The sequence below is a fragment of the Loxodonta africana genome, unplaced genomic scaffold (assembly GCF_030014295.1).
Source record: "Loxodonta africana isolate mLoxAfr1 unplaced genomic scaffold, mLoxAfr1.hap2 scaffold_31, whole genome shotgun sequence".
In the NCBI taxonomy this organism is placed as follows: Eukaryota; Metazoa; Chordata; class Mammalia; order Proboscidea; family Elephantidae; genus Loxodonta; species Loxodonta africana.
In genome coordinates, this window is record NW_026975029.1 from 690,949 (window position 1) to 702,603 (window position 11,655).

General features: G+C 37.0%; 1 long non-coding RNA gene across 1 annotated transcript in view; it reads left to right on the top strand.

Annotated features, from left to right (window-relative positions):
- The window catches only part of LOC135229465 (uncharacterized), a 641,317-nt gene that overhangs the window by 277,746 nt on the left and 351,916 nt on the right, over positions 1–11,655 (top strand). The gene's annotated exons all lie outside the window — the stretch shown is intronic.

The window sequence follows — 11,655 nt, forward strand, 5'->3', positions numbered from 1 at the left end:
AAGAGCAGCTAGGGATAAACAAAAAGTCACCTGTGAAGGACAGTCAGTAAGACTAATCTCGGACTACTCAGCAGAAACCATGCAGGCAAGAAGGCAATGGGAGGACATATATAAAGACTTAAAGGGAAAATAATTGCCAGCCGAGAATTATATATCCAGCAAAACTGTCTCAGATATGAAGGTGAATTATGGCATTTCCAGATAAACAGAAGTTGAGGGACATTGCCAAAACCAAACCAAAATTACAAGAAATTCTAAAGGAAATCCTCCAGTTAGAAACTCAATAACATCAGATAACAATCCAAGACAAGAACAGAGGACAGGGAAACCAGATATCATTCAAGACAGAGAAATCACAAAACTAAATCAAAGTTAAAATGCTCAGAACAGGTAAACAGACATCATGAAGTAAAAGATGACAACATTAACTCAAAAAAGAAGAACTAAAAGATATAGTCATAGATCTTTCATATGGAGTATGAAAATAGGGGTAAATTTATCAAGGTAATCACAAAGGAAAATAACAATCCTGCACATCAAAATAATAATAAAAAAGAAAAACATGAAGACAGCAAAAACAAAAGCAACAACACTGGAAAAGAGGAAAAGATAATACATAAAGAGAAATTACTCAGCACAGAAAATTCAGTGGAAAAAAGAAGCTGTCAACAACCAAAAAAAAAGGCATCAAAATGACAGCACTAAACTCATACCTAGACATAATTACGCTGAATGTAAATGTACTAAATGCACCAATAAAGAGACAGAGAGTGGCAGAATGGATTAAAAAAAACAAGATCTGCCTATATGTTGCCTACAAGAGACATACCTCAGACATAAAGATACAAACAAACTAAAACTCAAAGGATGGAAAAGAGATACCAAACAAACAACAACCAAAAAAAGAAGAGTGGCAATATTAATTTCTAACAAAATAGACTTTAAAGTAAAATCTACCACAAAGGATAAGGAAGGACTCTTTTGTGCAGCCAATGACAGGGCTCCAAAATACATAAAATGAACTCTAAAAGCACTGAAAATAGAGATGGGCAGCTCTACAATAATAGTAGGAGGCTCCAACACACTACTTTTGGTGAAGGACAGAACATCCAGAAAGAAGCTAAATAAAGACAGTGAAAGTCTAAATGCCGCAATCAACCAACTTGATCTCATAGGCACATACAGAACACCCCACCCAACGGCAGACAAGCATATTTTCTTTTCCAATGCACATGGAACGTTCTCCAGAATAGACCACATATTAGGTCATAAAGCAAGTCTTAACAGAATCCAAAACATCAAAATATTTCAAAGCATCTTTTCTGACCATAAAGCCATAAAAGTAGAAGCCAATAACATAAAGCAAGTGAAAAAAAAAACAAACACACAGAAACTGAACAACACCTTGCTGAAATACTACTGGGTTATAGAAGAAATTAAGGGTGGAATAAAGAAATTCGTAGAATCAAATGAGAATGAAAACACTTTCTACCAGGACCTGTGGGACACAGCAAAACAGTGCTCAGAGGTCAATTTATAGCAATAAATGCACACATCCAAAAGAAGAGAAGGCCAAAATCAAAGAATTATCCCTACAACTCAAAGAAATAGAAAGAAAGCAGCAAAAGAAGTCCTAGGGTACCAGTAGAAACAAAATAATAAAAATTAGAGCAGAATTAAATGAAATAGAGAAAAGAAAAACAATTGAAAGAGTTAACAAGACCAACAGCTGGTTCTATGAAAAGATCAACAAAATCAATAAACCATTGGCCAAATGGACAAAAGAAAAATAGGAGAGAAAGCAAATAACCCGAATAAGAAATGAGATCGGCAATATTACAACAGACCCAACTGAAATTAAAAGAATCATAACAGAATATTATGAAAAATTGTACTCCAACAAATTTGAAAACCTAGAAGAATTGGATAAATTTCTAGAAACACACTACCTACCTAATCTAACACAAACAGATGTAGAACAGCTAAATAAACCTATAACAAAAGAAGAAATTGAAAAGATAATTAAAAATTCCCAATAAATTAAAGCCCTGGCCCTGATGACTTCACTGGAGAATTCTACCAAACTTTCAGAGAAGTGTTAACACCACTACTACTAAAGGTATTTCAGAACATACAAAAGGATGGAATACTCCCAATCTCATTCTATGAAGCCAGCATAACCGTCATAACAAATCCAGGTGAAGACACCACAAAAAAAGAAAATTACAGACCAATATTCCCCATGAACTTAGACACAAAAACCCTCAGCAAAATTCTAGCCAACAACATATTGAAAAAGTAATTCACCTTGACCAAGTAGGATTCATACTAGGTATGCTGGGATGGTTTAACATTTGAAAAACAATCAATGTAATCCATCATATAAATAAAAGACAAGAACCACATGGTCTTATGGGTTGATGCAGAAAAGGCATTTGACAAAGTCCAACATCCATTCATGATAAAGACTCTCAGCAAAATAGGAGTAGAAGGAAAATTCCTCCACATAATAAAGGACATTTATGTAAAGCCAACAGCCAACAGCACCCTAAATGAAGTGAGTCTGAAATCATTCCCCTTGAGAACGGGAACCAGACAAGGATGCCCTTTATCATCACTTTTATTCAACATTGTTCTGGAGGTCCTAGCCAGAGCAATTAGTCTAGGGAAAAAAAAAAAAAAAGCATCCAAATTGGTAAGGAAGAAATAAACTATCTCTATTTGCAGATGATATGATTTTATACACGGAAAACCCTAAAGAATCCACAAGAAAACTACTGGAACTAATAGAAGATTTCAGCAAAGTATCAGGATACAAGATAAACATGCAAAAACCAGTTGGATTCCTCTATATGAGCAAAGAGAAAGTCGAAGAGGAAATCATGAAATGAATACCATTTACAATAGCCCCAAGAAGATTAAATACTTAGGAACAAATCTAACCAGAGACATAAAAGACCTATACAAAGAAAACTATGAGACACTACTGCAAGAAACCAGAAGAGACCTACGTAAGTGAAAAAACATACCTTGTTCTTCAATGGGAAGACTCAAGGTTGTGAAAATGTTTATTCTACTCCAAACAATCTATAGATAAATGCAAGCCTGATCCAAACTCCAATGGCATTTTTTAATGAGATGGAGAAACAAATCACCAAGTTCATATGGAAAGGGAAGAGGCCCTAAATAAGTAAAACAGTACTGAAAAATTAGAACAATGTGGGAGGCCTCACAGTACCTGATTTTAGTGCATATTACAACACCAGGGTAGTCAAAACAGCCTGGTACTGGCACAACAGCAGGTACATAGACCAATGGAACAGAATTGAGAATTGAGACATAAATTCATCCACGTATGAGCAGCTTGTATTTAACAAAGGCCCAAAGTCCATTAAATGGAGAAAAGACAGTCTCTTTAACAAATGGTGCTGGAATAACTGGATACCCATCTGCAAAAAAATGAAACAAGACCCATACCTCTCACACCATGCAGAAAAACTAACTCAAAATGGATCAAAGACCTAAATATAAAATCTAAAATGATAAAGATCATGGAAGAAAAAATAGGAAGAACTCTAGTAGCCCTCAAACATAGCATAAACAGTATACAAAACATTGCCAAGAACGCACAAACACTGGAAGGTAAAGTCGATAACTGGGAGCTTCTAAAAATGAAACACTTATCCTCATCCAAAGGCCTCACCAAAAGAGTAAAAAGACTACCTATAGACTGGGAAAAAAAATTGGCTACAACAAATCCGATCAGTGTCTAAATCTTTAAAATCTACAAGATACTGCCAAACTTCAACAACAAAAAGACAAATAAACCAATTAAAAAATGGGCAAAGGGTATGAACAGAAACTTCACCAAATAAGACGTTCAGGCGGCTAACAGCTACGTTAGGAAACGCTCATGATCAATAGCCTTTAGAGAAATGCAAATCAAAACTACAATCAGATACCATCTTACCACAACGAAGCTGGCTCTAATCTAAAAAACACAAAATAATAAATGTTGGAGAGGTTGTGGAGAGACTGGAACACTTATACATTGCTGGTGGGAATGTAAAATGGCACAACCACTTAGGAAATCGATTTGGCGTTTCCTTAAAAAGATAGGAGTACCATACGATCCAGCAATCCCAGTCCTTGGAATATAGTGTAGAGAAATAAGAGCCCTACAAGAATAGATATATGCACACCCATGTTCACTGCAGCACTGTTACAATAGCAAAGAGATGGAAACAATCAAGGTGCCCACCAATGGATAATGGATAAACAAATTATGGTATATTCACACAATGGAATACGATGCAACAATAGAGAAAAACAATGAATCCATGAAACATCTCATAACATGTAGGAATCTAGAAGGCATTATGCTGATTGAAATTAGTCAGTCGCAGGACAAATATTGCTTGAGACCACTATTATAAGAACTCAGGAAAAGGTTTAAACACAGAAGAAAACATTCTTTGATGATTACGAGAATGGGGAAGAAGGAAGAGGGATATTCACTAATTACAGAGTAGACAAGAATCATTTTAGGTGAAGGGAAGGACAACACGCAATACAGGGGAAGTCAGCACAACTGGACTAATCCAAAAGCTAAGCAGTTTCGAGGGACACAGTAGCAAGGGTGGGGGTCTGGGGACCATGGTTCAGGGGACATCTAGGTCAACTGACGTAACAAATCGTATTAAGAAAGTATTCCACATCCCACTTTGATGAGTGGTGTCTGGGGTCTTGAAAGTTAGCAAGCGGCCATGTAAGATGCATCAATTGATCTCAATCTGCCTGGAGCAAAGGAGAATGAAGAACACCAAGGACTCAAGGAAATATGAGCCCAAGAGACAGAAAGTGCCACTTAAACCAGAGACTCTAACATCCTGAGACTGGAAGAACTAGATGGTGCCCGGTTACCACCAATGACCGCACTCTAAGGGAACACAACAGAGAATCTCTGATGGAGCAGGAGAAAAGTGGAATGCAGACCTCAAATTCTAGTAAAAGAGACCAGGCTAAATGGTCTGACTGAACACTGGAAGGACTCCAGAGGTCATGGCCCTTGGACTCTCTGTTAGCCCAAAACTAAAACCATTCTGAAGCCACTTCTGCAGACAAAGATTAGACTGGACTATAAGACATAAAATGAAACTGGTGAGGATTGTGCTTCTTAGCTCAAGTAGACACATTGTGACTGTGTGGGTAAAGCCTCTCTGGAGGCGAGATGAGAAGGCAGAGGAGGACAGGAACTGGATGAATGGACACAGGAAATACACAGGGGAGAAAGAAGGAGAGTGCTGTCACATTGTAGGGAGAGCAACTGGGATCACCTTAACCATGTCTGTATAAGTTTTTGTATGAGAAACTTACTAGAATTGTAAACTTTCACTTAAAGCACAATAAAAAGAATACTTAATATTAAAAAAAAGAATTGTTATCCATACACATTTGCTAAATATTTACTTCTGAAAAGCTTCCATATACCATAACTTCCCCATTACCCTCACTCTGTTTATGATTTTTAAAATAAGCTTAAAAATTTCAATTTAGAACAATTTTATATCTTGCTATTATGATTTCACTTAAAGTAAATTTATTGCCAATCATAGCTTTTATAACAAAATATTAATTATTTTTCCCTTGCAAATAATTCATTTGATTGGACTATATATATATATACATTTTTTCTCAATGAGTCCATGTTTAAATTTCTTGTTTATAATTTCTTTTCTTATCCACTCCAAGCCTGTAAATACAATTTACAGAATGTAGTAGCAAGTTTTGATATAAGACCGTGGATTCACTTTGGAAACCCTGGTAACATAGCGGTTAAGAGCTACAGCTGCAAACCAAAAGGTTAGCAGTTCAAATCCACCAGGTACTCCTTGGAAACCCTATGGCACAGTTCTACTCTGTCGTATAGGGTTGGTCGGAGTCAGAACCCACTCGATGGCAACGGGTTTTAGGGAACTTACTTTATGCTACATAAAAAAAGAAAATATAGCCATCAATTTACATATTATTTAGGTCAACAATTAGGTTATCAAACACTTATCATTTATTAGTCACCGTGCAGGTCATGGTGCCATGAATAGTGATGTTTATGGTCTCCAGATACCAAAAGAAAAATGGGTAGTGATGGTGAACATTTAGAAATTTATTTCATCTAATAAAAAGGAAATACTTTTTTTCTGATTTTTGATGCTCTACCCACTTTTTTTTTTTTTACCCACTATCATCTGATGCCTACAGCCACGTTTTCTTAGCATTAGAAATATTTGTTTGTTTTTCTGTGAAAGTAATTTACAAGTGAGAACAACTTTCGTGAGGGAAGGGGTCATGTGCACCCTCTGAGGGAGGCTGAGGAATATACTCAGCATTGCATAATCCAGTATATTGGCTGATGCCTTATTGTTTTCCTTGGCAATTTTATTGCATACTCCCAGAAATAAAACAAATTAAGAGAACAGTTTATTGTGATACACTCAGTGATTATTTTTGAAAGCTGGAAGGATATATTTATTTTTACCTTTCAAATATTTTTGATATGAAAATAAAATGGCAGAAATCTTAATGAAAAGTATAATTTCTGAGATTATTCTATAAAATATGAGAAGAACAAAAGAATTTATTTTGTATTCCCCTATGTAATTTCCATCTATCCTATATCAGTATTTTTGAAGATTGGGTTACTTCAGAGTCTATGTCTTATTTTGTTAGAAAAAAATTTTAAAAACTACCAAATTATTTTAACATTGGTCTTTACCACTTATACACAAATCTAATTCCCCTTCAACACTGAAATTTTACCCTCTGTGTACTTAGCTACATTCCCAAATTTCTCACTGGAATGACAAGATTTTGTTAATTTTAGATGAGTGGAATCACAAACATGAATTTTCGTCTAGAATGTGGGCAATTAGTTATAACATTCTAGTTTATGCTGTAGTATAACACCAGTGATTAAAAAAAATCTCTATCATAAAACCACAATAGTGGATTTCTGGATCACGCTGCACGTTATCTTGGGATTTGTCCTCCCTCAGGGACACAGGCTGATGGTGCTTCCCTCATTGTGAAGCAACAGCAATTTATGGAAGGTGTAAAACCCAAAACCCAGTGCCCTCGAGTCGATTCCGACTCATAGCGACCCTATAGGACAGGGTAGAACTGCCCCATAGAGTTTCCGAGACATAAAGAACATGGAATTTCACTCACTGGCTCTTAATTCTTGCCATGGGTTACACATGTCACTTGCACTGATGTTTCACAGTCCACACCTAACTTCAAAGAAAAGGGAAGTGCAATCTAAACTTGAGCCAGGAAGGATGAAGATCAGATGACTAACCCACATTCCTAATCAAGTAGTTCACCCTTCTGGGTCCCAACTCCTCTCCAAAGGAGACAACCAAATGTCCCATTCAGTCATGGAATAAGCTCAAAGCCCAGGATCTCTTGGTGATAAGCAGTCACCAATAAGGTCCATCTTTTATCTGATGACCTGTGAATTATCTAAATTTCCCAGTTATCCAAATATCCAGCATGTCTTGGTTGGACAGGGACAGGATAACAGAAATAAACAGTGGTATTAGGAAAGAAAGAATGAGATATCCACAGGAATCGTGGGTCCCCAGAAATTCTGAAATTCCATTAGGCAGACATTTAAAGGCCCACTATATTTCTGATGAGGAATAGTCACTGATAAGGCCACTTTTCTGCCTCCTTGGAGTAGTTTTCACATTTCATTTTTTTGATAGCATTGCCCCTGGATCTTCTCTCTGAGATATGCTTTTTAAAAGATTCATATTGCCTTATCTGCCATGATGCAAAACCCAAAAAAACCCACTGCTGTTGAGTCGATTCTGACTCATAGCGACCCTATAGGACAGAGTACAACTGCCCCATAGAGTTTCCAAGGAGCGCCTGGTGGACTCGAACTGCCAACCTTTTGGTTAACAGCCATAGCACTTAACCACTACGCCACCAGGGTTTCCTATCTGCCTTGATAATTGTGGAATATACTCTTATGGTTGCTAAAGAGTTTTTTCAACTAACTTTCTGCCCATGGTGATTGGAGTCTGTGATAAAGAGACTATCATTTGACAAGTATTTACTGCCTTCTGCTGATCACATGAGGAGCACACTTCTTCACTCCATCACGCGTTAACCTAGTGATGTGATAAACTTTGCTGAATAGCATGTGGCTGAAAGTGTCTGTATACCACTTCCAAGCCTAGAGTTTCAGCGATATTATATTTTCATATTTCTCTATTGTTTCTTCCATCATCATGAGAAGAAAATGTCTCCAGTAGGTTGTCTCTTTCAAAAACTTATTTAAGTTTTCTAAGCCTAATTTCCTCATCTAAAAATCAGTTATCAGGAGAGAGATCACTAGCTATTTCAAAAGAGAGAACAGAATTCAGATAAGTACTTCAATAGGAGATGAAGGAATCAAGGAACCAAACAAGGGAAGCTGAATCAACTTAGAGACTCCCATCAGTATGTTGCTTCCAACACCCAGAAAACTGTCAAACAGCAGGACAAGGTGGCTTCCAGGACCCCATGGGTGGGGCCCTCATGCAGAACCCAGAACCAAGGTGAGGACCAGCAGACAATATTTGAAACCATGAAGAGAGTGGCTATTTATTCGAAGTGAAATCATGGCGAGCCACGGTTACTTCCAGGAACTATAGTTGAAGTGGGGAAAGAGAAAAGGAGAAATTTGCTGACTTATGTCCTATTGCCTTTCTAATCTTCCGACAGTCTTACATTGTGATTTCCTACAAGAAATATGCTGGCAAAGGATCTTGGGAAATGTAGTTCTCCTTGGTATAGAGTCAAATAAAGTCAGTGAAAATATCTGAAAACCAAGGAGCATTACAAAACATGCTGGCTAATATGAAAAAATAAAAACCAATCATGTTGAGTCAATTACAACTCATAGCAACCGTATAGGGCAAAGCAGAACTGCCTTGTAGGCTTTTCAAGGAGCAGCTGGTGGATTTGAACTGCCAACCTTTTGATAAGTGTCAGCTTTTAACCACTGAACCACCAGGACTCCAAGCTAATAATCCAAAAAAAAAATAGAGCCTGTCTTATATGGTGTGTGTGAGCATCTTCATATCTAGAGTTTTTTTTCTTAAAATCTGCTTTGTTTAATATTTTATAGCTAAACCACCTTTCCTTTTAATTAATATTTGTCTTATGTATCTTTTTGACCTTTTAAATTTCATATATTCTTTGTCTTTATATTTAAATATGCCTCCTTAAAATTTCACTCAAGTAAAATTTTGCTGAAGATAATTCAAAAATGGCTGCAGCAGTACATCAACAGGAAACTGCCAGAAATTCAAGCCGATTCAGAAAAGGATGTGGAAACTAATGGGCCGCAACTACCACAGCCTCCACCAGACTGAGTCCAGCATAATTAGATGGTGCCCAGCTACCACCAACGACTGCTCTGACAAGGATCACAATAGAGGGTCCAGGACAGAACTGGAGAAAAATGCAGAACAAAACTATAACTTACAAAAAAAGACCATACTTACTGGTCTGACAGAGACTGGAGAAACCTCAAGAGTATGGCCCCTAAGTGTCCTTTTAAATCAGTACTGAAGTCACTCCGAAGGTTCACCCTTCAGCCAAAATTTAGGCAGACCCGTAAAACAAATCAAGACTAAATGGGCACACCAACCCAGGGGCAAGGATGAGAAGGCTGGAGGGAACAGGAAAGCTGATAATGGGGAACCCAAGGTTGACAAGGGTAGAATGTTGACATGGTGTAGGGTTGGCAACCAATGTCACAAAACAGTATGTGTATTTATTGCCTAATGAGATATTAATTTGCTCTGTAAACCTTCATCTAAAGCATAATTAAAAAAAAAAGAGAGAAAAATCAAAATATCTACCTGATAACATTTGGGAATTACTGTTATTTCCATCATTGCTATCACATAATAACAATTATAACATGTGCATTGTTAATTATAATTACAACATTTATTGTGCACTGTCAGGAACAGTACCAAGTACTTTTCATACATTGCTCATTCCATGCCCGTATTAACCCCATGAAGTAGGTGCTATTATCACATCCAGAGTCCTGTGGATAGTAATGGGTAGGAATGTAAACCTAGGTTGAAATTCTTAACCACTGTTACATTAACTTCAGTTCTACTTCTGGCCACGGTGGTTCTGTTTTTATATATTAATTGATTAAATGTATTGAGGAAGACTGAGACTATAAACCTAGAGAGATAAATTTGAATATGTAAGTATATAGCCAGTGGAAGGATTTCAAAGGGTAATGGAATCAGGGTATTATAATGAAGAAAGGTCTGGATCATTGGGATGGCAGACCAAAGAGTAAGAAACACTAACTCTTCAGATGAACTATGTGAGCACTACCCAACTGGCACAATGGTAAGTCCCATCACTTGTCTTGTCAAAGAAGATATGACATAATGAAGCCATATACAGCTGTATTTCTGTATGACTTGATTCTGATCCATTGGGCAGACAACCATGTATAATGACTCTGATCTACAAGAAACATGTGCTCTGTGTGCTAGGCTTTGGGTACACAGATATATGTTCCCTTTCTTTTCTTTTCTTTTTTAAAAATAAGTTGTGGTTAAATAAATATTAAAATAAAAAAATCCTGATTTGAAAGAAAAAAAATAAAGAAAATGACACAGAAGGAGGGATATAATTGCTGATGTCCGGTGGATCTTGGCTAAAAGCTGAGAATACCAGAAAGATGTTTATTGTTGTTGTTATTAGGTGCAGTGGAGTTGCTTCCGACTCATAGCGATCCTATGTACCACAGAAAGAAACACTGTCCGGCCCCGTGCCATACTTACACTCGTTGTTATGCTTGAGCCCATAGTTGCAGACACTGTGTCAATCCATCTCATTGAGGGTCTTCCTCTTTTAAAAGCTGACCCTGTACTTTACCAGGCATGATGTCCTTCTCCAGAGACTGATCTCTTCTGACAACACGGCCAAAGTATGTTAGATGCAGTATCACCATCCTGGCTTCTAAGGAGCATTCTGGCTGTACCACTTCCAAGACAGATTTGTTTGTTCTTTTGGTATATTAAATATTCTTTGCCAACACCACAATTCAAAAGCATCTATTCTTCTTCAGTCTTCCTTATTCATTGTCCATCTTTCACATGCATATGAGGCAATTGAAAATACCACTAATGCTTGGAACCTGAAATATACGAAGTATGAATCTAGGAAAATTGGAAATCTTTAAAAACGAAATGGAACACATAAGCATCGATATCCTAGGCATTAGTGAGCTGAAATGGACTGATATTGGCCATTTTGAATCGGACAACACATAGCCTACTACGCCAGAAATGACAACTTGAAGAGGAATGGTGTTACATTTATCGTCAAAAAGAACAATTCGAGGTCTATCCTGAAGTACAGTGCTGTCAGTGATAGGATAATATCCATAGGCCTATAAGGAAGACCAGTTAATATGACTATCATTCAAATTTACGCAGCAACCACTAAGAACAAAGTTGAAGAAATTGAAGATTTTTTTCAGCTTCTGTAGTCTGAAATTGATTGAACGTGCAATCAGGATGCGTTGGTAATTACTGGTGATTAGAATGTGAATACTATCTCTCTATG